General features: G+C 50.9%; 1 protein-coding gene across 2 annotated transcripts in view; it reads right to left on the bottom strand.

The window, feature by feature from the left end:
* The window catches only part of CARD11 (caspase recruitment domain family member 11), a 104,926-nt gene extending 80,277 nt beyond the window's left edge, over positions 1-24,649 (bottom strand). For both annotated transcript variants that reach the window (XM_029946409.1, XM_029946408.1), the window contains exon 1: positions 24,416-24,649. The gene's annotated coding sequence lies outside the window, so the exon portion shown is untranslated. The remainder of the gene's footprint in view (positions 1-24,415) is intronic.
* Positions 24,650-24,904: the final 255 nt, after the last annotated feature.

Here is a 24,904-nt window from a genome sequence, read left to right as displayed (position 1 = left end):
AAAGGGAGTCGGTTTTCTGTATGTTAATTAAAACAAAAAAAGTGTCCGGATTTGGATCGTAAGTTACACGGTCACCTAACCATCCAGGGACAAGACGGGGCTGGTGATTAAGATGGAAATCTGAATGGGGACAGAGGAGAGGAGTGAGTTCCTGAGCTCTGCCTGGCATGGCCCTAGCACTCCCAGACGGTACCTCCCTTGAGCGTTATCTAGTAGATGCCAATGCCATCCCCATCTCACAGAAGAGGAATCGTTAAGAGAGGTAGGGGCTTTGGGGCACCTGGGTGGCTCAGTCCGTGGGGCATTCGACTCTTGATTTCAGCTCAGGTCACGATCTGATGGTTTGTGGGATCCAGTCCCACGTCAGGTTCATGTGCTGCATGGAGCTGCTTGGGATTCTCGGTCTCTTTCTCTGCCCCTCTCTCCTGCTTGCATGTACCCTCTCTCTCAAAATAAACAAACACTTAAAGAGAAAGGGGGGACGGGAGGTGGGAGGGGCTGGGGCCACCATCACAGAGCTCCTCCGCTCCCACATTCAACCCAAATCAACTGGCTCCAAAGCCCAGTAGCCAAGCCACTGAGCTGGGCTGTTTCTCTAAACTGCCATGGCTGGAAAATGAGAAGCTAAAAGGAGAAATGACAATGTTCCACGTGATTATGTAACAAGGGGGAGGGGGAGGGGAGGAGGGGCAGCGAGGGAGGGAGGCCACCCTCCTGGCATGAACACTGGTCACCACCTTCTCCTCGGCAGGTGCCGTGGGCGAGTGAGGCACCTGCACCCCCCAGAGGAGCCCTGCCTCACCGACACGTCGGGGCTGGAGTCAAGTTCACTGGAGCTCTAAGAATCCTTCCCTTCTATTGAGATGAAGTTCACACAACGTAAACTCAACTATTCTAAGCATGCCGTTTCGTGGTGTGTTTACCACGCTCACGGCGGTGTGCCAGCATCACCTCCACTCGCTCCAAACACACTTGGCAGTCGGGTCCACCCCCCGTCCCCCCGCCAGCCTCGGGCAGCTGCGAATCTGCCTTCCATCCCTGTGGAACTGTCTATTCTGGATACGTGATGTCAGTGGAACAACTCGTGGTCTTTTGTGTCTGGTGTCATTCACACGGCGTGGCGATTTCTAGACTGTCCACGTCACAACAGGCGTCAGCATGCCGCTCCTTCTCGCCGCCAAGTGACGGTCTGTCACGTGAACTCGCCGTGTGCTATGTCCACAATCCTCTTCCTCTGTCTCAGCGCACACTCGGGCTGTCGCAGGCGCCGCCAGGCAGGTCCGCGTGCCAGCAGTGGTTTGAACACCTGCTCTCAATTCCTGGAGCCGCAGGCCGAAGGGCGGAATTGCTGGGTCATACGGCGACTCTGTTTAACCTTTTGAGGAACCGCCAAAGTGTTTTCCATGGCAGCTGCCCCCGTTTTCCCATCCCCACAACGATTTCGTTTTTAATCACAACGTGCAAGAGAAATTCAGAGGAAGGAGGCAGCAGGGCGGGGGGCGGGGGGTAAGCAGGGCGGGGGCTCTGCAGGGCAGAGAGGTGTCGGGCAGGCAGCGCCCAGGCCGGGGCGGAGGTGGGCGCGGCCGGGCCTCTGTCTGCGTGCCTCGCTCGGTGGAGGTGGAGCTGGGGCATGAGGCGCAGTCCCTGTCGCCCGTGCCCCGTGACCTCTGAGCAGATGACGGGAAGTCTGCAGTAAAGGTGGACAGGACTGACCAGAGGGCGTGTGATGAGCTCGTTCTCCAGGGGTCTGGACACCGAGAGCCCCCCTTCGTCTGCTTCCAACAATCATAAAACAGACGTCCAAGGAGGGAAAATACCAAACTAGATTTAGTAGCCAATCAAACTGGGGAATTCGCCTGCTCCTGCTGCCTCTCTCTGACTTCAAAATGAACTCCCAAGCGCTCCCCCCGCGGGTCGGGAATGAGCGCAGAGGAAAGAAAAATGAGCCCAGCAGGGTGTCCAGGACCAACACTGGGGTGTGTGAGGAAGGCACAAAGCCAAACCGTGTCCACAGCTCACTCCCCAGCTCCGCCCTGGGGACCCACGGGCCACACGCGTGTTAGAGACACGTCCACGGCCAAGTACTTACCGCACCATGGCTTCTCAGAGGGGCACGTCAGGGTCCCTGCCTCAGGCTCTCACAGATGGGGGCCAGGGGTCACGGCAGGAACCCCGTATCAGTCCCCTAGGGCCGCCGTGACCTAGGGCTGCAGAGCAGGCGGCCTAGTAGCAGGTTCCCTTCCTCTCAATCCTGGGGCTGAAAGTCCAAGACCAAGGGGTCGGTTCCTGGGGGAACAGATGACTGTCTTTTCCCTGTGTGGTCACGGGGTCATCTCTTTGTGCACATCTGTGTCCGATCTCTTCTTTTTTAAATTAAAATTTTTTATTTAAAAAATGTTTTTATTTTTAGTTTTTTTATATCTTTATTTTGAGAGACAGAGAGTGAGCAGGGGAGGGGCAGAGACAGAGGGAGACACAGAATCTGAAGCAGGCTCCAGGCTCTGAGCTGTCAGCACAGAGCCCAACGTGGGGCTCAAACCCATGAGCCATTAGATTATGACCTGAGCCAAAGTCTGACGCTTAACTGACTGAACCACCCAGGCATCCCCTGATCGCCTCTTCTAAGGACACCAATCAAACTGGATTAGGGCCCATCCTACTGAGTTTTAAGGGGAGGGAGCGTAAGCCAGCCCATGACACCCGGAGCACCCCCGGCACTGCAGTGGCCAGCCCCCTCCTCACCTGGCTGGCAGACCCTCCTGGCTGGCCGAATGTCCAGCCTCTGAGCCCAGAACCTGTCTGGGGAAGTCATTCAGCGCGCCAAGAAGCTGTTACTACAGACGACGGCAGGCCGCGTGCAGCATCTCAAACCCCCAGAGCACTGTCAGTTCAGACTCACAGCATCTCAGCAGAAAGGCAGGCGCCTCGTCCGGCTGGCAGAGGACACAGCGGGTCCCGGAGACACCTGCGCCTAAAGGGCCCGTCCTCTGCTTCCTGACTTTAGGACGCAGCAGGGCGTGGCTCTGTCAAACAGCAGAATGCAGGATATAGAGAAGGATGTGGAGGGTCAGGCAGGAGAGGCCTGCTTCACCTCTGCAGGGCCCGGGCTCCCCAGCTCACTGCCCAAGGCGGAGGAGGCCTCAACCTGGGGATTCAAACACGGCATTGGACGTGCAGGATGTGAACATCTGGGGAGAAACATCTGGAGGCAACAGCGTTTGATGGTCCCCTTGCGTGGGTTTCTTCCCACATCAGTCCTGTTGTGACTTCTGGACCAAGTGATTAAGTTCAGTTCGGCCACGTTGTCACCCAGGACCTGAGCTTGGCCAGGAAGACACGAATTGCTTCGAACTGAATCCAAGATCCCAGGAAACAAAGCTCCGGGCCTTTTACCAGGAGTGTGAGCATCTGACGCCAACATAACGCTGTGTTCTCGCAGCTGCATGCAATTGACATGAAATGCCCGGAAATCCACTCTTAGCCCTTGGGGGTGTTTCCGATTCTTCAGTATGTTTTCTAGGCTCCAGGCTGGGAACTTCCCAAGGCCATGACTGTTCTGTACTATCTCTGTGTCTCCTGGACACACACAGCTCACCCTCGGAGATTCTACAACACGGTGCTCCAGGCTCTGCCCAAATGAAGATGTGATTCGCTGTGGTGTGGCCCGGGAAGGGAGGGTTTTGGAAGTTGCTTCTCAAGTGCAGGTTTGAGGCCTGCTGTACCAGAGCTCCTGGCTTGAACGGGGACCCCAGTGGAGAAGGAAGAAGGAGCCAGGATGAGAGAGGAAGCAAGGCCAGGAGAAGGGGCCCACGCAGAGCCTGATGTACTGAGTGGCGCCTCTCGAGGCCTGTGCTGTGTCGCAATCACCAGGGGCTGGTGTTGCAACAGCCTGGAGGGTCTGGGGTGGGATCTGGGAGCCTGAATTTCTAACAAAAGCCCAAGAGATGACAGTGTGGCTGGTCTGAGGCCCAAACTTGGAGAAGCAAGAGAAAGAGGCACCAAGAGAGACACTGTCAACAAACACAGAGAGAAAAATTAATTAAAATGCTTCAAGCTGGATTTGCTGTTAAATGCCTACACATCTCTCTCTGTTCCCTCCTGAAACGGCACCGATTTGACAGAAAAGGAGCGAAATGCATGCACACATGCATGTGCGTGTTCACAGGGAGACGGAGAATGAAAAGGACCAGGGCAGACGAGACGTCCACCGACATTTGAGAAGGTGGAAGGCGGACAGAGAGCACTCTTTCTGGGAACACAACACAGTCTAAGGTACTTGCACCATAATCAATCTGAAATGCCAGGAAAAGTCCTTTAAAGTATTTATTAAAGCACATAACTGACCCAGCAGCATAGCAAGGCAAGTCCTTGGGGACCAGAAGCAAAGCCAGAGTGGGAGCCTAGAGAAGGCACGGAGCAAACACGGGTGCCCGGACAGCCCGGCTGCCCTCCACCGAGCCCTGGGGAGCCAACCTAGGGCCAGATCGCTGTGGAGAGTCAGACCATAGACTCTCACCTACAGCCTGGTACCCCTGAAGCGTGGTATTCCTGGAGATGTGATGGATTAAAAAAAACAACCCATGGGGACAGCAAGGAAATACACCTGTCTTAGCCTCAGTGGAGAGGAGGGGACGTTCTTGCTGTGAATCTACAGCCACCAGTTTTGTGCAGCTTGAGGGTTTTTTTTTAAGCTTCTTGATTTACTTTGAGAGAGAGCATGAGCAGGTGAGGGGCAGAGATAGAGAAGAGAGAGAGAGAGAGAGGAGAGAGAAGAGAATCCCAAGCAGGCTCCTCACTGTCAGTACAGAGCCTGATGCAAGGCTCAAACTCATGAACTGTGAGATCATGACCTGAGCCAAAATCAGGAGACAGTCACCTAACCAACTGAGCCACCCAGATGCCCAGCTTGATGATCTTAATTCACCTATCTTCACACACCAAGAGGCACCATAGTGAGGATTTAGTTTAAATTGTCCTTATTCTAGTATTGCTATTGGAAACATGAGTACGATCCTTGTGGAAGACTGTCAGTATTCAAGCACACGGTGAGTGTCCATGCCCCCCGATTCCTCCATTCCTGGGTGTAAGGCCAGACAGAGAAGCACAATATATTCACACATGGTACATGCAGGCAGCGCTATTCATCACACCCCAAGCAGGAGGCCACCCCCATGTTCATCCACCCGGGAAGAGAGACACAGAAGTGGAATACTATACAGCAATGTACACAGACACTGTACCCACGTGCATCTGCACGGACGAGTCTCCCAGATATACGCCAAGTAGAAGTGACCAGATAATAAAAAAAGAGCATAATGCAGGTGGTCGAAATGACCCAAAGAAGGAGAGGATTTCTGATCATTGCCCAGTCATGAAAGCTGGTCACTGATGATTTGTGTATTGCGTGCTGATGATGTATGTTATACATCAATAAAATGTCTATACTAAACAAACAAACAAAACGATCCTGCTCATAGGGCGCCAAGGCCTCTGGCAGAAGCAAACCCACATTGTCTTTGGAGAAACACACCCTCAATTCAGGCATCGATACTTTTCTATAGACAAAGTTTCAAAGAACAGGAGCTCACACAAATAAAGAGAGAACACCAGTGGGTGCCACAGAGAGGGGGCTGGGGGATGGTAAAACAGGAGAACGGGATGAAGAGGCACACAATTCTAGGTATAAAATAAATGAGTCATGGGGATGAAAGTACAGCATAGGGAATATAGTCAATGATACTGTAATGCGCTTACTGTGATGAGCATTTTGTAATGTACGTACCTGTCGAATCACTATGGTAAACACCTGAAACTAATTTAGCATATCAACCATACTTCAATTAAACATTTAAAGATTCTTAAATAAAATTCAATGAAATGATCTGTAACACCATCACCTTAAATTCTTTTATTTTGGGGGCACTTGGGGGGCTCAGTTGGTTGAGCAATCAACACTTGATTTTGGCTCAGGTCATAATCTTGAGGTTTGTGAGTTCGAGTCCTGCATTGGGCTCTGCACTGACAGTATGGAGCCTGCTTGGGGTTCTCCCCACTCCTCTCTGCCCCTCCCCCATGGCTCTCACTCTCAAAATAAAGAAACAGAAAATTAAAAAAATTTTATTTTGGAAGTCACAACATATATAAATCATTTATGAAATTAAGTGAGTAAAAACACTTAATGGTTCCCAAAGAAACCAAAACAGAGAACAGGAGCTCACAATTAAAAAAGATAATAAAACAGGGGTGCCTGGGTGGCTCAGTCGGGTAAGTGTCTGACTGTAGGTTTTGACTCAGGTCATGAACTCATGGTTTGTGAGTCTGAGCTCTGCCTGGGGCTCCGCAGTGACAGTGCCGACCCTGCTTGGGATTCTCCCCCTCCCTCTCTCTCTGCCCCTCCCCTGCTTGTTCTCTCTCAAAATAAATAAACTTAAAATAATAATAATAATAATAATAATGAAGCAAAACAGAGCCCTGTCACCACAGCAGAACAGTAACTGTGGCAACAGATCCACATGGAATCCAATGTTAGAATTTGAACAAAGCAGAATAGAGACTTCTCGTCTTCAATATGCTTACAGAACCACATGTTTAATACATTTAAATAACCAAAATATAAAAGGTAAACAACAACTCCAACAGGCAGAGGTCTGAAAGACCCAAATAATCATGACTGACGTTAAAAACTCCACCAAGCACACGGCTCCTGATGAAATGAGGCGGAGTATGGGCCGTGCTCTGTTGCTGCCACAGAAAGGGCCATGTGTAGGGACTGATGAACTCAGACGGTGGAAGACGGGCAAGATCTGAATCTCTACTTCTGCCTGTGTTTGAAAATGTCCTCGGGGCACCCGGGGGCTCAGTTGGTTAAGTGTCTCTTGACTTTGGCACAGGTCACGACTTCATGATTCATGGGACTGAGTCCCGTGTTGGGCTCTGTTCTGACAGTGCAGAGCCTGCTTGGGATTCTCTCTGTCCCTCTCTCTCTCTGCTCTTCCCCTGCGGGCATGTGCCATGCTCTCTCTCTGTCTCTCTCTCACTTAAATTAAAAAAGAAAAGAAAAGAAAGAAAACATCCTTAATACTTTGGTTTTTAAAGCCCTCAAAGGTTGGTGAACAGTAGAGCAGATACACCAGAGGTGAGGATTAGTCAACTGAAGAACAGATATGCAGAAATCACCAAGATACCAAATGCCAAGAATTTACCAGGAAGACAGCATCGCAAGGCACAAAGACGGACAGCACGAGGAGGCTGAGGTGTGCGGAGGAACGAGGGAGACGCAGCAAGCACTGGGATGGCCGGGGGGAGAGACGGAGCTCGAGGTGGGCACGGTCCAGCGCTTTCCAGAATGGATGTCAACGTGACTCTGCCACATGCAGGCTCTGTGACGAACCCCAGGACGGAGAAGGGAAGCCTCCATCCACCCCCATGTGTGTGCGGTGTGGCCGCGGAAGGAACGCCATAAAACAGGACGCTCCTGTAGAAGACGCAAGGGGGAGAAGTCCACCTTCCAAGGAACAACGGTTACTTGGGGAAGATAAAAACGTCAACAACTGGAGAAGCTTCAGGCAGGGGGTCAACCAGTCGATGTGCGCAGAGAGCATATCAGCAACTCGGAATCATGTACTCTGTGCAGTTTTATTTCAAGAACAGCAGCAGAATCCAGGCGTTTTCAGACAAAAATTGAGAATTTATCGCCAACAGAAGCTCATTAAAGAAACTCGTAAAGAATACATTTCTGTAACGAAGAAAAATTCTAAGTCTAGATGTAAAGAGGAATAGTGACCAAAGAAAATGGTAACACTAATAATGTCTATTTTGTGGGGTTTAAAATAATAGAATAAAAATACCAGACATCTGTGCATGAATTAATTAGCATGCTCAGTATCTGGAAATGAATACAAAAGTCCTTGTATGGGGGGGGGCAAAAATACTAATTAACTTACAGCTTATTAAATATGAATGTTAAAATGTCTAAAGTATCCTATTAAGTGAATAAAAAATGCAGTGTATACCTTCTGAACCAGAAACCAGTGGGTGAGGGAAAGAACTGGAAGGGAAACACAACAAATATCTCAATCCTAAAGGAGAAAATATGTGTATATATTATTGTAGTTCTTTATATATAGATAGGTATATAATATCTTTATATATATAATATATATTAAAAGTTGGGGAATAGAGAAAGAACAAGATGAATGCTTTAACTCAAAAACATTCTCCAACTAGGAAAAAATCTAGCTACAATAAATAAAATCACGACCACGTTGGGTTTATTCCAGAAATACAAAGTTGGTAAAGTTTAGAAAATAGTACAGGGGCACCTGGGTGGCTCAGTCAGTTAAGCATCCAACTTCGGCTCAGGTCATGATCTCGCGGTCCATGAGTTTGAGCCCCGTGTCAGGCTCTGTGGTGACACCTAGGAGTCTGGAGCCTGGTTCGGATTCTGTGTCTGCTCCTTTCCCACTTGTATTCTGTCTCTGTCTCTGTCTCTGTCTCTGTCTCTGTCTCTCTCTCTCTCTCTCTCTCATAAATAAATTAACATTAAAAAAAAGAAAATAGTGTAATGGGATTTGATTAATTAACAGTAAGGCAAAGAGGGGGCACCTGGGTGGCTCAGTCAGTTAAGCATCTGACTCTTGGTTTCAGTTCAAGTCATGATCTCACAGTTGTGAGTTCAAGCCCCGCATTAGGCTCCACACTGATAGTGTTGAGCCTGCTCTTCTCTCTCTGCCCCTTCCCTGCTTGCTCTCTGTCTCTCAAAATAAATAAACTTCAAAAAAAGAAGTAAAGCAAAGAATCATATACACTTCAGTGACTATAGAAACAACACTTGATAAAATCTGATGTACATTCATGATAAAATATATTTGCAAACTAGGAGCAGAAAGGAAATAGATGTTCTTAAACTAATTAAATATATCCACAAAAATCCTCCAGCAAACATAGTAATTAAAAGTGAAACTTGGGGGGCACCTGAGTGGCTCAACCTGTTAAGCATCTGACTTCAGCTCAGGTCATGATCTCATGGTTCCTGAGTTCAAGCCCCGCGTCGGGCTCTGTGCTGACAGCTCAGAGCCAGGAGCCTGCTTCAGATTCTGTGTCTCCCTCTCTCTCTGTCCTTCCTCTGCTCGTGCGTGCTCTCTCTTTCTCACATAAATAAACATCAGAAAAAAAAGAAACTTTGAAAGGTTTTCCTTCAAGTTTGGAGCTTTAAGATGCTCACTATTACTGCTACTAATCAAGGCTTTATTAGATAGTCTAGCTAGTATGGTAAAAATAAATAAAGAAATAAAATATCTAAGAAATGAAAAAGGAAAACCATGTCACTTACAAATGATATTTCTACATAGAAAAAACAAAATAAACCCAGAGACTAATTATCAGAACTTAAAGAGTTCAGTATAGTTATGAATACAACATTGAATATACTAAAACCCCTGCATTTCTCTACACTAATAAAAACATAAATGATGGGTTTTAAAAGACACTATTTATAAGAGCAGCAAAAAACCAAAGATGCTTAAAACAAAAACTATGCAAGATCTTTATAGATAAGATTTTCAAAGTTTACTGAAAGGCAGTATAGAAGGCCTAAAGAAATGGAAAGATAAGCCAAATTCATTGGTGGAAACACTCAGTATCAGGAAGATGCCAGCTCCCCCTAAACTGATCTACCGATTCGATGCAACTGAAATCACAACAGGGTGTTTTATAGAACGTGAGGAGCTGAATCGCAAATACATAAGGGGAAGCAAAGGACCAAAAAGAATCAAGAACGGGGTAAACGGATTGGTCCTACCAGGCATTATGATCTAATGTAATGGGGGCGCCTGGGTGGCCCAGTTGGATGAGCATCCAACTCTTGATTTGGGCTCAAGGCATGATCCTGGGGTCATGGGATTGAGCCTCACGTCTGGCTCTGTGCTGAGCGTAGAGCCTGCTTAAGACTCTCTCTCTTCTTTTGCCCCTCTCCCCTGTTCTTGCGCACTCTCTCAAATAACATAACATAACACAACACAACATAACACAACATAACATAACGTAATCTAAGGTACAGCAATAAGTGGCAAAGATGGGTAGCTGTTCCTGGAATTCCATTTTCTTTTCTTGGGGGGAAGGGCAGGTGCATGACCTGAGGACATTTCCTGGCTTCCTTTAAAGTTAGGTGTGGTCACATGACTGTGTTCTTTTCAATTCAATGTGAACAAAAGCACTGTGCTTGCTTCCAGGGCAGGTACAAAAGAAACCTCCAATACCTATACTTTTCTGCCCTCCTCCTTCTGCTGCCTGGGTGAAAACAACACCGAGGCCCTAGGGAGCGGTGCCAAGAGCCTGGGTCCCTGAGCAGCATGTGAGGTAGCTGTCCTGCTGCCCTGAAAGCCCACCCTTGATTTCACATGAGAAAAAATATGCCCTTTCTGTTCTCTCAGACATTGGTACTGAGGAGCCTACTTGTTACGCAGTACAGCCTTCCCCAACTAATACACTAGAGTCATGAAGGCAGCTGGGAATTGACCTGTGGTTTCAGCTCTAATGAGTGAAGTGCTTGAGAGTTGTTACTTGATCCTCATAAGAAAAAGCTGGACAAACGGAACATCAACAATTTCCTGGAGAACTAAGAGACACAGAGAACTACGAGACTAGTTGTAGCACTAAGGTCACAGGACAGATGTGCACCCTGAGGACGTGAGAGCCGGGGACATCTAGCTGGATGTCGCACCAGAGATCTGCTCAGAGGGGGCAGAGAGAGAGAGCACTGGGGCCATAAACTGGTAGGGACACTTACTGGAGGCCGAGGGTGGACCAAGAAGAATAAAAAACTAGGGGGACCGCAGTGCTAGGGGGACATCACAGTCCTTTTGCCTTTTCCGCCTGGGGCCCCACCAAGTTCTCACAGGGAGGATCCCAGAAAGATGATGGAGACGAAATAGGCCCAGGGCCTTCTGCATAACCACTGTCACGGGGTGAGCTGTCAAGGACACGGACTGGGGCAGAGCAGCTGGGGGGGGGGGTAGTGGGGGATCGGTGTCCCTGATAAATCACTTGTGCGGTCCCAGCACCGGGACACAGGCCCACTAAAAGACGGACACTTCATCATAGCTTCTAGAACTTTCCCCTCCACCACACCAGCAGGCTCCAGCACTAGCGTGGCTTCTAGCTGAAAGAGCTGTGGAAACTCTAAGGAGCACGAGGATGCTCAACGTCAAGAAGGGAGACAAAATAGGGATGGACACTCCAGGCACCAGAAGCTTCTAGTGCCTACAGCTGTGACAGACATTAAACAGCCCCCAATCCTGGCCATATTAACATATATCCTCACCCGGGAGGCCTCTTTACCCCGGTTCCTATTGCCCAACGCCGTATGTATGCCTCCCCACAAGGAGGACAAGGAACAGCAAGAGGGACTCAGAGAAGACAGGGATGCTGGAATTGTTGACATGATATTTACAATAACTTTGGTTAATATGTTGATGGTTCTGCTGAAGGAGTTGGACAATGCTGCTGAGAGATGGAAGTCGTCAGTGAGAATCGAGAGGACAGGGTACCGGGGGACTCAGTCAGTTAAGCCTTTGTCTTCCGCTCAGGTCATGATCTCACGGTTCGTGACTCTGAGCCCCATGTCGGGCTCTGTGCTGACAGCTCGGAGCTGGAGCCTGCTTCCGATTCTGTGTCTCCCTCTCGCTCTGCCCCTCCCCTGCTCACACACACTCTCTCTCTCTCTCTCTCTCAAAGTAAACATTAAAAAATTTGTTTAAATGTATTTTCTAAACTCTTGAAAAAGACTTAAAAAGAAGTATAACTGGAAAGGAAAACCCGAGAAGGCAGAACACAAAAGGCGAAAGAAGACAGCCCAGTATTTTGGGGGAAAGACAAGCAGATCCAAGGACAGTAAGCACAGAGGGAGAGCCAGGGTGGAAGGAAACTTGGTTCCTGAGAAACTCCCGGCAGTGCCGCAGATCCCAGGGGAAAATGAGCCGGGACAGACCGCGGAAGGGGGTTCAGAGGGATTTTACCCCATTCACGAAGACAGCATCCATACACAGAAATGTGAAGTGTTTTTGTTAGTTTTCTTTATTATATATAATCTCTGTTAGTATTCATATATATATATATATATACACACACACACACACACACACACACACACACATATATATAATTTGCTAGAATTTTAAAAATAAATTTGTAATTAAAAAATGTTTAGAGACTTGGAGAAAGCTGAAACCCAGTGCCTAGTGGTCGAAGAGCCGTTAGGAACCCAGAAAAGAGAGGCACCTTATACCGCAGAAGGTAGACGGTGGCGGCGGGGGTCCTGAAGCCAGGAGGAAGAGCTGAGATGTGGAAAAGGTTCCCCTCCCAGCCCAGCAGAAGGAAGGTTTCCTCATTGGGAAACGGGACCCTGGGAAGACTGGGTGATTAAAGTGTCAGGGCAGTGGGGGTGGGGAGGGTGGGGCTGGGGGGCTGCTGGTTTTTATTATAAGTGACGTGGAAATATTTGACATTGAAACTGCTGTATATATTTCTTTGATAAAGATAAAAAAATTAAAGTCAAAAAGGTGACAGCAAACACCCTCAAATTAAATCCCTGTGGAGCTTAGTCCTTGGGATGGTTTTTTTCACTTGGGTCCAGGGCAGACCAGGAAGCAGGGGCCCCATGAGCCTCGCCAGTGGCCAATCTCATCCCTCTGGTGAGCCCTGTCCCGGCACGGGTGGGGCCAAGACCCCAGCGGGACGCGTTTTTTGTCCAAGGACTAGAGGGTACTCCTCTAATGACTTCGACATTTCTTCCCAACTTAGTCCTGGCTTTCATTTTCCCCCCAAACTGGATAATCTATCATGTCCCCAGCCCTGCTTCAGGCGATGCTATTTATAACAATAGAAACAGCATTTTTGGCTTGTCACCTTTCTCCCAAGGAACTCAGATTGCCTCTAAACCTTTAATGTGCATATAAAGTACTTTCGAATATCTGTTAGGATGCTGATTCTAATTCAGCAGGTCTGGAGCCTGTGACTCTGCATTTCTAACCAGCTTCCTGGTGAGGCCAGTGCTGCGGGTCCAGGGACCACATCCCCAGTAGCAAGGGGACATGGGGCAACTGGATGGGCTCATGGAAACGTTCTGTATCTTCAGTATAGCTGTGATTACACAGGTGTATACATTTGTGCAAACACACTGGACTGTATACTTAAAGGGAGTGTACTGTATTGTATCTAAAATATCCTTCAATAAAATGTATTTTAAAGGAAAACATTCGGGGCACCTGGGTGGCTCAGTTGATTAAACCTCTGACTTTGGCTCAGGTCATGATCTCACGTTTGTGGGTTCAAGCCCCGTGTCAGGCTCTGTGCTGACAGCTCAGAGCCTGGAGCCTGCTTCTGATTCTGTGTCTCCCCCCTCTCTCTGCCCCTCCCCCTCTCATGCTCTGTCTCTCTCTGTCTCAAAAATAAAACATTAAAAAAAATTTTTTAATAAATAAAAAAAGAGGAAAACGTTCAGGGGTAGTGCCTGGGTGACTCAGTCAGTCAAACGTCTGACTCTTGATTTTGACCCAGGTGGTGATCTCACATTTATGAGTTCCAGCCACGTGCTATCACCATGGAGCCTGCTTGGGATTCTTTCTCTCCCTCTCTCTGCCCCTCCCCCTCCTCAAAATAAATAAACTTTACAAAAAGAAACTAAAAAATTCATTCTAAAGGGGTTGTAGATCTAAATGTGAAAGATGAAATAATAAGGCTTTTAGGAGAAGCCATAAACCTTTGGGTGGATAAATCTTCCTTGAATAGAATTCAAAAGATAATTGACCTTAAGAATTATGGTTAGAGTCGACACGAATGGACTATGTTAAAATTAAAAACTTCTATTCACCAGCAGGCTCCATCAAAAAGGTGAAAAAGCAAGCCATAAACTGGAGAAAGATATCAGTAATACATATATTTGACAAAGGCCTCCTAGCTATCATATATAAAGAACTACTACAATTCAATAAGAAACTGACAACCTAATAGAATAACAGGCCAAACACTTAAGGAGGCATTCCTACCAAGGACAGTATCCAAAATGGCCAATAAGCACACTAAAAAGGTACTCAACTTAATTAGTCATAAGTGACATGCAAATTAAAAACCACATTTTTTGTTTTGGCCTTACACCCACCTGAATGGCTAAACCAAAAAGACAGAAAATAGCATGTGTGGGCCAAGACAAGGAGCAGCTGGGACTCCATCTGGCACTGACGGGGCTGTAGTTTGGAACAACGTTCCTGGAGGATGATCTCCTGGAGCTGACTATCCGCATACTCAGATTCGGCAGATCCTCTCTTGGGTGGAAATTTGGGCAAGTGTCTCCAAAAAAGAGATGTAGGAATGGTCACAGCAGCCTTATTCACAACGGCAAAAAATTGGAAACAACCCAAAACAGCCATCACGAATAATATAGACAAAATGTGCAAAGTTCAAAATCAATAGTTCCTGGCATCAGGTGGCCAGACAGAGCATGGCACATTCAAACAAACAACCAAAGTTGTTTTAGTACCTTGATGTGTGTGTGTCCCATGCAAGTATTTGGGACACACTTATGCTAAAACGTATTACACTGAACATTATGATTATGATTATCAGGTATCCTGTTATTTTTTCCCCAGTCCTGTTCTGTTTCCTGATCTGGGTGTTGGTGACAAGGGCACATGCACGTCGAGTAACATCCCCGTGCTGTGCAATCAGGGTCTGCACACATCTCCTCTGTGACTGTCATACTTGAGTGTGACGCTTATTTGAAACAACAATAAAACTAATCCTGGCCTGTGTCCCATCGAGGGGGGGCCCTGCCTCTTGTCTCGTGTCTCCTGTCTGGTCTCGCTGCCACGCGTGACCTCTCGGGACCGCACACCTATCCTTGCTTGAGGCTCCTGCTAAGAACACCCCAGTGGCTGGCCCTTGTCCCCAGGATGGCACCTGCATCCTCGGCTCCGTACCCAGGGCCCTTGGTGGCCTCTCTGTTCCCTCTGCCCTGACGCCCTCCCGTCTTTTTGTCCGCTGCTGCCATAGCCACACCTGTGTGGCTTTGCATAGGCTGGTTCTCTGCTTAGAAGGCCCACCCACCTCTGTGCTGGCAGAAACCGTGTTATTCTGCCAGACTCAGCTCAGTCGGCTCCGGAGGTCCTTTCGACTTCCTCAGGCCGACCCGGGTGCTCCCCTCTTTCAGCTCTGGTCACTGGGTGCATGCACATCCGTCGCAGCACACTGCACACTTGTCGGGGCTGGGACTCGAGCCGTTCCATCCTTCTCTCCCCCGCACCCGGCAGGGTGCCCACGGATGGGGTACACTGGGCACAGGCGAGGAACCAACAGGTGGATAGCGGGGGTAATGTACAGGCACCAGGCAAAGGCAGACACTGCTCTTGCTGAATCTGAGATCCGGCAAGGACTGCGGGAGCTTGCACTAGGCCCCCTGCCAAGGAGCAGCACACGCTGGCCTCATGAGTGTCACTTGTTCCTCACTGTGTCTGAGTGACGTGCTGCCTTCAGGTGCTGGGCACTCGGTAGACGGGATCTTGTCTAATTTCCTGTCGGAAGGATGCTATTATCCCCATCTTAAAGATGAGGACAGGTGCAGACATATTCCAAGACTCATCCCAGGTCGTGTGGCTGGGGGTGGTGCGGAGCCCACACTTACTACGTGGTTTCTTCTCTGAGGAACAACCAGGTGTTGAATCACGAAAACGCCCCTCGGAACAGGAAAGGCAAGGAAGGAAGTGCCGGCACCCGCCCTGCCCAGCAGTGGTTTGACTCAGGCAATCCTCCGGGTCTCTCTCAACTCGGTCTCCGTGGGTAGCCACCCCCTCTCCTGTGGAACGGCCTGTCGGGAAGGCACATTACCCCAAACCCCAAAACGAGGCGTTCGGCTCTGTCCAGAGACTTTCAACTCCTGCCTGAGATTTTCAGGTTTTCAACAAAACAAAAAATCTGATTCACTGTTTCCAAGCCTACACGAAACACAAGTCCTTTATTTTTCTGCCACTAACCAAAAACAAAACAAAACAAAAACTAAACAGAAAAAAAGACCCTTGATGTCTTAGAAGAGTTTTGAAGGCTCCTCATTTCACACCACACCCAACATTCCTCATGACAAAGGCCAGAGAATGAAGCCAGAAGGAAATGAATCGCATTACAATAAAACACCCCCGCTAATAAATAAGAGCCCACCGATGAATCTAGCTCAGAATATCCTAGTGGCAAGAAAAAATGCCCCAAAGCTTCACTTAAACCAAATAATATCAGAACGGATGGCTCCCCTGGGTCTGAGGGAGAAGTTAATGCATCCGGGAGGCTGCCAGTGGGGAGTCTGTTTGGGATTGTTGCAGAAAATATAGGGCATTAACAACATTCAAGGTGAAAGAAGGGAGACATGTAGCTTTGGGGACAGGATGTTTTATCCGGTGACAAAAGAGATAGATCTGGGTCTTTGCAGTGGATTCCCACAATGTGCGGGCCAGTGGCCACTCCAGAAATGCACCAGAGCCACACTTGGCAGCGAGACCAGCCACTCCCAACTGGCCCAACTGGAGAATTAAGGCCAGAAATTTGGGCCATAAAGAGGAACACTGAAGGGAGACAAAATTCTACTTTGGGAAGATCTCTGTTCCGAACCAGCTGTGCCACGCGGCCAATGCGAGAGGCACGTCCCGGGCCACCAGGGGTGCTGCAGACCTGGAGACTTTCAAGAACGGAAGATCACGCCCCACATCCCCTTCCTCACTGTCCCAAGGGAAACCCAGATAGCACGGTCTTGCCAGGGCAGGGCCACAGCGACGACAGAGCCCAGGGAGACGGTTCGGAGGAAGGCATGGCCGACGTGACCAGAACGAGAGAAGCCAGCTAATAACCACAAGAGCTCATGTTCATATAACGGTTTGGTGTTTTCACAGCTGTTAGTCACCCACTATCTCCTCCGAGCAGCTCCACGTGGCAGGGACGCACGGGCTCTTCATCTCCATCTTGCTCGGGAAGAAACAAAATCTTGGGACAGTGAAGTGATTGGCTCAAGGTCACTGAGCAATCTTGGAGTTTTGAGGCTCTGAGGGTTCCTGGTTATGACAAACAAGGGCACAGATGACTAATCGGGGCCAGCTGGGCTTCGATTTCGGTTTTACACCCACAGCAGACATGGGCAATCGATCACAGAACTCTGGGAAGGAGCTGCGTCCTTCTAACCAAGCCATGACTAGCTGTCTGGCATGGTTCTCAGGATGGGTCATCCCAGGTCCCGTCTCACTGCTTCACACAGAAGGAAACTGAGTCCAGAGGGGAGAAGGGACTCGGCCAAGACTGTCCAGGGGGCTAGTGGCCCAGACCCTCCTGCTGAAGCAGGTGGTGTCTCCGGCACGCCCCATGATGGGTGAGCAAGTCCCCTCCAAAAGACGCACCAACAAGGCAGAACAACGTTCTCCACGACCGGCCGGAGCAGGTGGGATTTCTGGGCTGAGCACGGGCCACCCTCCTGTTTCTAAGAGAAGAAGCAAGGGCCTCCAGGTGGTGTTTCAGCCTCCACATCTGGCAGGGTTGGGGACATCAGAAGTTTGATTCTGGATCTACTCATGTTCAGGTAGACAAGTCAAGCCTCTTGGCTGTCAGTGTCTAGAGCCCGGGAGGGGGCCTGAGCAGAGACTCGGCAGTCGTGAGCTAGAGAGCACTTCTAAAGCCACAAGACTGGATGAGACCATCGGGGAAGGACAGCACAAGGAGAAGAGGCCCCTGGCACTTTGACCCTGGGGGCGGGGGTCATGATGGAATCAGAAGAGAGAGGTAGGAAGAAGTGGTGGATCGGGAAAGACAAAAACCAAAGCCGTGTTTCAAGGAGGGGGTGGACTCTCCGTGTGGCTGGGTCATCCCAGAAGGACTAAGAATGACCCCTGGAGTTAGCCACTTGGGGGCCATCAGTGACCTTGGTAAGCGCTATTTAAACAGGGGCGCCCAGGTGGCTCAGTTGGTTAAGCATCTGCCTCCATCAGGTCCATGATCTCATGGTTCATGAGTTCAAGCCCCCTGTCAGGTCTTGTGCTATCTACAAAGAGCCCACTTGCGATCCTCTGTCCCCTCTTTCCCCCCCCTGCTCCCTGCTCGTGCACGCTCTCTCTCTCAAAAATAAATAAATGAAAACCAAAAAAGAGTTTTAATTAGTTAGGAAAAACACGCATTAGGTAAAAACTCTGTACAGCGACGACATTAAGGGGGACAGAGATTGGCCCGTTCCCTGTGACAATCTGTGCTCTGCTCTCGGGCGCTCTCCTGAACTTGGACGCTTAGAGAAAACCACCCTCTCCCTCTTAGGGTGACTCTCTTCCAAGACCTGAAACGTCCAGAATGTACAGTCCATGCAAGGAATCTCCCTGAGGGGCCCGGGGAGACAGGACACGCAGAGGCAGAGACCCCCCTGCCCCCGAACGCCCCTAGGCCTAGGGGATCTCCGGGCAACCGGCTCTCTGTCTGTGAACAGGACTGACCACAGGCCACGGCACCCCAGCTGTGACAGAGGCTAACAAGTCAGGTTTGGAAAAGCATCTGAGAATCAGAGACCAGAGCCTGGGACAGAAATGTGAGGTTCACTACTATTCAACTGCACGTTTCCCGCTGCACCAACCACACTCAAATCCTCCCTCCCTTTTTTTTTTTTAACATTTTTATTTATTATTGAGAGACAAAGAGAGACAGAGCACAAGCATGGGAGGGACAGAGAGAGGGGGAGACACAGAATCTGAAGGAGGCTCCAGGCTCTGAGCTGTGAGCACAGAGCCGGACACAGGGCTCAAACCCACAAACTGCGAGATCATGACCTGAGCTAAGTCAGACGCCCAACTGACTGAGCCCCCCAGGCGCTCCTTGAATCTCTTTTTTTAAAAAAAGGCCATTTCTTTTCAGGAAACTTCAATGAATCACATAATCCTTACTCAGAGGCAAGGAAGGATGCACTGGTGTCAGGAAGACACAGTTTTACTTCATTCCAACGTCTGTCCCCGAGAGAACAATTTACGAAAGCTCAGTAATGTCGGCACGGGGCTTCTGTTCACCTTCAGATGGAAAAAAAAAAAATGGGTCACGCCACCAAGACTTCCACAAAAGGTGTTCACAGCAGCTTTATCTTAATAGCCGCAGAGCGCAAACACACAGATGCTACCAGCGGCAGAACCAGGGGGTCAGGAAACCGCGGACCTCCACACGGAGCCCCCCAACTCCGCAGCGAAGGGGAGAGCCCACAGTGCCCACAATCGGGTCTCAGTGGAGGCAAGAGGGAACATGCTACGTGATTCCATTTGTGGGAAGTTCAGGGACGAGCAAAGCCAGTATGGGTTAGTGACAGGGAAGGGGCTTGAGACCCTCCCTCCCGCCCAGGGAGCCCTGGAAAGGACCCATGTCCCCATGTGGGTGCTTGGCTACGTGGGTGGATGGAAGAACTCAAGAGCTGCGCACTTCAGATTTGGGGAGTGAGGCCCTGTGATTTCTCATACTGGGACGCAGCTGAAATCGGAAGGCAGGGCAAGAGGCAGGATCTCCCTGGGGGCCGGTAGTTGGGACCAAGAGGAACTAGGAGGGGGCCCATGGCAGTGGCTGGGGACGGCCCTAGACACTCTGCCTAACCTTAATTTTCATTGCTGTTTCCTTGGTCGTAAAGATAGTACATGCTGTTGGTAAGAACAAAACAACTCCAAAAAACGAAAGAGAGGAACACTAAATAAATACTATAAAATACAAAATAAATGCCCAGCCCCTCCAGCCTGGTCACTGTCAGAGCGACCTTCTTCTGTATGCCAGTGTTTCTTTTTTCCAGAAACTTCCCAGATGTCTGCTAGAGAACCCCCTGGTCCATTAATGGCCTCCCAGAATTCCACTGTATGGATGGACCTCCCTCTGGGGGCGCATCTGCCAAGATTCAAACTTTTCCTTGGGTAAACGATGCTCAATGAATATCGACGGGCAGAACGAGTCCATCCGTGAGATAATTTCTTAGAAGTGGAATTCCTAGACTGGAGGGCTTATTCACTTCATCTGTTGGTAAATATTGTCAGAGCCACCTGTACCCGTGCCTGCTGCCCCTACTCCACTTTTTGATCTTTGCCAGTGCGATCGGTAAAAACCGGCATCATGCCCTGTTGTGTTATTTTGCACGCATATCACTAGCTATGAAACACGTCGCCCGATCTGTTCAGACTCTGTTTGCTCACATCTTTAAGAGTTTTCCTCTCGGGTCAAGTTCCCCAATTCTGGACCTGGCAAGGGCCAGGATCGGTCAAGGGCCCAGCCTGTACCACCCGTTTTTGCACTGCTGGCCTGCTCTGGCCACACGCACCTTCGGGCGCACCTGCTGTCACACCACAAAGAACGGAGCTGAGCTGTCTCCACGGCGACCGTCTGGCTCGAGAAGCCTAAAATATTTACTATCTGGACCTTTACAGAAAAAGCTTGCCATTCCTGCCTCTCATTGATTTTTTTGTAAATTAGGAGCTAGCTCAGAGCTATATGTTGCTTTGTATATGACTCATCACTTCTGTTCTGCCTCCTGGCCCCACCTCCCTCACAAATAAGCAAGCCAGAGCACGGCTTTAAAAGCAGAAGCTGTCAGACTACCTTCGTTTGGAAACTCTTTGGTCTGCATTAATGTAGGGATGGTATTTTTATACCCATTTCACACATGTGCAGTTGAGGCTCAGAGCGTGAGGACCTCCCTGAGGTCACACAGCTAGCGTGTTGCAGTCGGGACAGATGTCCTGTCCGCCTGGCTCCGAGACCACAGATCTTGCCACTGAAGAGGGTGGCAGTGACTACAGAAAAGCAACGTCTGCTTGCCGTGGAGTACATGGGACAGAGCATGGGGAGGGGGCTTGTGACTGCCCCATGTGTCTGAGGCCTGCCCTCTCCTGAGCGGGACTGGGGATGGCGGGAAGCTACACCCTCGAAACAGAAACTACACGGGCAGGGGAGAGCCCTCTTTCGGGGTACGGGGTTTGGCACGCCCCTCTCTCTGGCTCAGCTGCTAGCAAGAAGAATCACCTCTGACGAAGGACCCCCCAGCTGCGTGGGGGGCTGTGACGGACATGCGAGAGTGAGCTTGACTTTGGTGCTGGTGCAGAAGAGAGGGCACAAGCCCGGGGAGGTGGGCACACTGTGCCCCTTGGCACATTACTAACACCATTGGCACTGGACCCTAACACAAAAGTGACAGTGGCCATCATAGTCTCAGAGCCCTGATCAGATCAAAACCAAACAGCCCATTCCCACACTCGCCCCTAGCGCAGGAGGGGCGCATGGAGGGCTCGGAGACCGTGCACAGGGTGAGTCCCACACGAGGCGTGGCTGGCTCGAGGCTGGCTCTGGGAACCACGCCACTTGCGACCATCCTTAGAAGAAAAGCGTTTTTAAAGGGCTTCCTCAAAAGTTGTCTTTTTCCTTCTCTTTCTGATCCTGGTTTTAAATCAATACAAATATTTTCTCAGCTAATCGGATAACGCAGCGGAGCCACAAGGACGCCGGAAGGTGGGGTCTGCGGACAAGGAACGTGGGTCACGGAGTCGGGCTGTGTGGGAAAGCTGGGGTGCCAGCCCTTAGCCCAGACCCCCACCCTCTTCTCCCCCGATGCCAGGAATGCTAGCAAAGGTTGTCATTTGTCACATTTTGTGTTTTCTCATTTTATGCTTGATGTAACCGACAATCCTGAAAATAATCAGTATTAATATCCGGATTTCACAGGGGAGAAATGGCTCTCACAGAGCTGACGTGACAGCCTGTTCAAGGTAGTAGGCCGAGCACAGATGGGCAGTGGCGACTGGTGCCCACGTGTGGGGCCACCGGGGGATGCGCCCTCCCACCAGCCCAGTGCCCTCTGACCCAACAGCCGCAACAGAGTCCTCCAGCTGCCTTCTTGCCTTGATGTGACCTTTTAAAAACTGTCACAGATTGGGTGGTCACGCTTGTGTTGGGGTGGGTGTCTAGGCCTCCGAGTCCACACGGGAGTTATAACCTGGGTCGCCAGCACCAGGGAGCACTCCCTGAAGCTGAGCGCAGGGCCAATGCAAGACTCTGCAGAAGGTGGCCTTAAGCCTGACTAGCGGCGCTCTGCTTAGCCTCCTTCCACACTTCTTTCCACGATAAGCATCTGAACATCGGGACCAGTGTGGCCTCCCATGCAGGATGCACGATGCGGGTAGAGCAGCTCACTGTCCCCCACCCCCCCACCCCCATCTACCCAGAGACACAGCCCTTCGGGCCTGGGAAGCATGTCTGCTCTCAGGAAGGGGGAGAAACAATACGTAGGAAAGCGAGGAAGACGTGGGGACCTTGCTGTGGTGGCACCGTCTCAGCTTGGAACCTTCTACCAGTCCCTGCAGCCTCTGAGCGCAACCAGGTCCAAGCCTGCCTCCCACGGTCCTCGCACACGCAATTCTGTTCCATCTCAGAATCTCCGCACATTCGGGCCACCGTGTACCCAGATGGACTACTTAGGGCAAGGACACCTGGGTGTCCCATCCCTTCTGTGTGTCTCCCACGGTGCCCAGTGCAGTGTCACCTAGACAGTGCTGATTCAAACATGGGCCATCGTCCTTAGAAGAACTGTAGGGCTCCCAAGTCACTTTAGAAGATCACATAAAGGATGAACAGATAAACAAAACCGGGCCCATCCAAGTACTGGAATACTACTCGGCCCTAAAAAGGAAGTTAGTTCAGACATGCTACAACACGATGAGCCTGAAGGACATGATTCTCACGGCAAGAAGCCAGTCCCGAAACAACAGACTCCGTGTGGCTCATCTTATGTGAGGTCCCGGAGGAGTTGGACCCACAGAGACAGAAAGCAGGGTGGATGCCAGGAACCGGGGGTGGCGGGGGGGGGGGGGAGTTAGTGTTTAGTGAGGACCGAGTCTCAGACTGGGAAGATGAAGGAGGTCTGGATGTGGGTGCACAACAGTGTGAATGTCCTCAGTGCCACCAAACTACGGACTTCACAGGGTAGAGGAGGGGTTTTCCCACAATAAAGACGAAAATCGCATAAAGGATCATTCTCGTGCTGCTCAAGACTGTGTGGACTGGCAGGGCCACCCGCCTTCCGCCTTGATATCGGTGCTGATAAAATCCACATGCGTCCAGACCCTTTTCCTGGGGCGTGGCCAGGCTGGGTGCCAGGCTCCCTGTGGCCTCAGATCACCTCTGACCCTCGGCGGAGGAAGAATCATATTTTACAGCTTCCTCGGGGGTGGAAAGAGGTGCCATTCAGGCAAAGGACAGAGGCGGGGAATTTTTGTTTAAATTCTTGTCCTCGAATTAATCCATGGCCCACCGGATCTAGTAGGCCCTCAATAATTGTCAAGTGACTGACCAACGTGTTTTTCCCTTTCTTGAAGGTTGATGACCTTAAACCTTCAAGAGAAGTTGTAAATGTCAAGAGAAATGTTTTGAACTACAAATCAAAGGCTTCGAGGGCAGTCCAGGCACAGGGGTCAGTTCAGTCCAAGGCCAGGATTCAGCAAAGGGCCCTGTGCTGACACTCTCCCGAGCTGGTGCTGAAGACCATAGGGGACACAAACCCTCTCAGGCGCAAGTCTGCTTCAACAGCCTTCAGGTCTCCTGGGGGCCGCTCCCTTGCTCTGCACTTGCCATCCCTCCCTGTGCCCCAGGGCTCAGCAGAGCTGGAGTGGGGGCCCGGGGCTTGCAGCCTAACCCTGGGTTGGGGTGGTCAGCGCCCCAGAGCAGGGGGTGCACCCCTCTCCTCCTGGCTGTGCTGGGAATCCAGGTCCCTCCTGCCCCTCTCCTATAGACACCCCTTGGGAGAAGCTGTCCCTCCCCTCTGCACCCTGGGGCCCCACCTTCTCCGGAGCCTCTGAGTCAGGCTTCGCTGTGGTCTGGAAACTTCCTGTCCTTTCAGGTGTTAGAAAAGGTTCTTTTCCTCTATGTGGGGCAGGTGCACTGACTCGCGGCTACCACAGGGTGTGGGGACCCTGCCAGGCGGAGACACCCAGAGGGAGACAGACTTTCCTGGAGAGGGATGGAGGGCACACAGGGAGGTGGAAAGTGGAAGAAATAAGGCTTGGAAGGGAAAAGGCATGGGGGGGTGGGTGGCGCGGAAGAGTGAGGTAGAGGAAGAGGGGAGGGGGAGAGAGGCATGCGGAGGGGAAGCCAGCCCAGACCCCTCACGTCGTCCCCCCATCTGTACGTGCTCTGCCCCCTCCACGACCGCGCCCCCCAGCGGCGCCATCCCTCATTTCCTGCCCCCCAACCTACCCTGCAACTCCGCTGCATCATCGTCATCGTCCCCCCACCCCACGCCGTCCCCACCCCCGCGTAGTGTGCACTCTCCCCCAGCCGCGCCCCCCCAGGACGGCGCCCCCCGCGGCGGCATCCCCACACTGCGCCCCCCACCACCATGTCCTACCTGGGGCGCTCATGCTCCGACAGCCCTGCTGTCGCCTCCTCCGCGCAGGCCGCCGGCTTCCCCCTGGGCCCCGGCCCTGCCAGGCTGTCAGAGGGGCGCCGCCCGCCCAGGGGTTGCAGGGCCGGGATGGGGCTGTGCGCTGCCCAGGCCGGAGTCCGGAGGCCAGAGGAGAAGAAAGAGAGAAAAAAGGAGAGAAAGTGTGTCATAGGCTGGCAGGGGGAGGGAAATGCAAAACCCGACAGGAAATGAGACTAAAAAAATGCAAAAGGTTAGAAGGAGATAAGGAAGAGGGGGCAGGGCGGGGTTTGGGTCCTTGGGCCCGGGAGGGGAGTGGAGGCTGAGGGGAGAGCCAGAGGGCTGGGTGGCTCCTGCCCAGGGTTGGGGAGCCCTGGGCCCAGCCCTGGCCCGCACCCCAGGTCCACCGCCCCAGCTCAGGGAAATTGTCAGGCACAGGTGTCGCCTTGGACGGGGATGCCCCCTCCCCTGGCC

The sequence above is a fragment of the Suricata suricatta genome, chromosome 8 (genome assembly GCF_006229205.1).
Source record: "Suricata suricatta isolate VVHF042 chromosome 8, meerkat_22Aug2017_6uvM2_HiC, whole genome shotgun sequence".
Taxonomy (NCBI): Eukaryota; Metazoa; Chordata; class Mammalia; order Carnivora; family Herpestidae; genus Suricata; species Suricata suricatta.
This window is presented reverse-complemented; position numbering and strand designations above follow the sequence as displayed.